Source organism: Elephantulus edwardii, unplaced genomic scaffold (assembly GCF_000299155.1).
Source record: "Elephantulus edwardii isolate Elephantulus edwardi_28Jun2011 unplaced genomic scaffold, EleEdw1.0 scaffold00008, whole genome shotgun sequence".
Classification (NCBI taxonomy): Eukaryota; Metazoa; Chordata; class Mammalia; order Macroscelidea; family Macroscelididae; genus Elephantulus; species Elephantulus edwardii.
Genome location: NW_006399758.1, coordinates 13,843,676 through 13,846,202, shown reverse-complemented (window position 1 = coordinate 13,846,202; position 2,527 = coordinate 13,843,676). Strand labels below are relative to the sequence as shown.

At 36.8% G+C, this 2,527-nt stretch overlaps 1 pseudogene; it reads right to left on the bottom strand.

Moving 5' to 3' along the window:
• Positions 1-1,091: 1,091 nt before the first annotated feature.
• Positions 1,092-2,013, bottom strand: LOC102872216 (annotated as a pseudogene).
• Positions 2,014-2,527: the final 514 nt, after the last annotated feature.

Below are 2,527 nucleotides of genomic sequence, written 5' to 3'. Positions count from 1 at the left end.
AAATTCTTTTAAGAGAGTTACCAAATTCACTAGTCACATATCTGAGAACATGAGAGGCTTAGGTGAAGGGAAGATGTAAGATAGCCTCTGGGCAAGTTATCTGTCAGTCATTATGGAGGGGATGTTGATTGGGAAGAGTAGAGCATAAGACTGGACATGCAGATTGTAACATTGTCAGTGGCACAGACTGGAAGTTTTCATCTAATTCATTAGGTAACTGGCAACCATCAAAGGATATTGAGCCAGAAGTTGGTGGCTTAGTCCATAGAGAGTTGTACCACCAACCCAAAGGTGGTACCTCTCTGCCTATTTGAATCTACGGGCTGCTCCATTGGGGAAAGATGGACAATCTCCTTCCTTTTGATTTACCATCTCCAAAACCTCACTGGAGGATCAGTTATTAGTCTGTTCTGACTCAATGGCAATGAGCTCAAGTTTACATGGGGTGGATTATGTCTAATAATTGAAGAAGAATTCATACTCATACTTAATAGTAATTTGTCTTAATACTAATATAAATTCTCCCAAACAATAGGTGAGGAGGAAGCACTTGCTAGCTCATTCAAAGAAGCCATTACTATCTTGATACCAAAGCCAGGCAAAAATATCACAAAACAGCTATAAGTATCTCTACTGGGTATGTGTTCAGAAATACTAAATGTAATATTTGAAATATCATACAACACATATGAAAGATATTTGACCAAAATTTGATACTTTGACCAAGTGGAATTTATTTGAGGAATGTGAGGTTGGTTTCGCTTTTTTGTTGTTGTTGTTTAGGATTTTTTTTTTTTTGTGGAAGAGTAAATTTTATTGATGGATAAGAAAATAAAGTGGTAAGAAGTATGGACAGTAAACAATAATCACTGAGTCCTGCTGGAATTCACTGAGTTCTGCTGGAATTCTATTTTTTCTTCTTTTCACTTTAAGCCAAAAGAACATAAAATTATAGACTGTTAGTGATCTAGTAATTTTTAGTTTCTTCCACAAAAACGGCATAGTCTAGCAGTTGCACAGCATGGAATATATACATTTTTGCAAAACCCTGAAAGTTTTAACATTTGTGTAGACCTCAAAGGTTAATGTAATCACCTACACTGGTCGGATTCAGAGTGTCTTTTCCCTTTTCTGCTCGTAGTATTTTTACTTTATTTTGATCTTTCTTGTTCTAATGCACCATGAAGTGGAGTCATCTGAATAGTTAGCTCATTCTTGATACTTTGTGATTCATCAACTTGCGGAAGTATTTATGCTTTATCTTTCATTTCAGCCTCCTGGAACATTTTCAATAACTGTGCATTTCTTGCCTTCTTTATACTTGGCCTCCCGCTGCATGATGGTATTTTTCAGCTTTTGGATTTCAGCATCTTTTCTTTCAAGTTCCAACTTTAGTTGTTCAATTCTTCCATCTTTCAGACCTACTTCCTTGGACTTTTTACTACCTTGATCTTCAGATTGAAAGTCTTTTAGTGACAGTGTGAGAGGCTTATCTTTTTCCTGATGATAATTTTTTAATCTTTTTTATTCATAGCCTTTGTCTATTCAGATGTATATTCAGAATTTTCATACTCCTTTTTGTGTTCTTCATATTCTAATTTACTTAGCAATAGTGCCTTCTCAAGATTTGTTTCAAACATTTCAGATGTCAGCTGCTCATCTCTTTGTCTCCACTCTTGCCAATTTTATTCTTGTAAATCCTTCTGTGCTGGGTTGGACAATGCAAGTTTAGGTTAAGTGTTACAAATGGCATGGGAGGATTTCCGAGGGATTTTCTTAAAAGCAAGATTTCTAAGCTCATTTGCTTCACTCTGTTGCTGTTCCTTCTTTTTTTCTTCTTTTCTCTTTTTTTCCCTCATTTGTAGTTGATTTACTTCCTAAAACTTGAGACTTTCCTGTATTTCGACCCTTGCCTTTTCCAGGCTCCAAGTCTGAACCACTGCCACTATCCACTTGCGACAGGGCAAAACGAGATGCCGTAGTAGGAGCTGAACTAAGTACTGTTGAGGCCATTGTAAATATTTTTCTTTTAAAATACTTTTGTCAAGAATAATTGCTCAATTCATGAATGGAAGCTAAATTTCACCTATGATATGTTAACGGAGACTCCAAAACTTATTCGTCAAAAAAAATTTTCTTTAAATCAGTGTCACCATAAATTATTCCAACTTCTTTGCCATAAACAAGCACCTTGGGGAAGTGAGTTGCTGGGTCTAGAAATTTAGGACCAAAGCATCTGTGGACACCAAAATCAATTAGAACAGCATAGTCCACAAAGACAATGTGACTGGGATATTAAAAGCTGTGAGACTCACCTTATCCAGAGTTAAGAACAGTGAAGTCTATGGGGGAGAGAATAGTCTAAAAGTATATATTTTAGGGCATTATTTTTATCGTAGGAGTATGCAATGAGGGTTGCAGAGTGGATTATATTTGGGGATGGGGGGGTTTGGGGAGGGAGTTTTTCTTTTGCTTTTCAAGGAGAGGAGCAAACGGTGGGGGAGGGGTTTGTGCGGGGAGAAGGGTG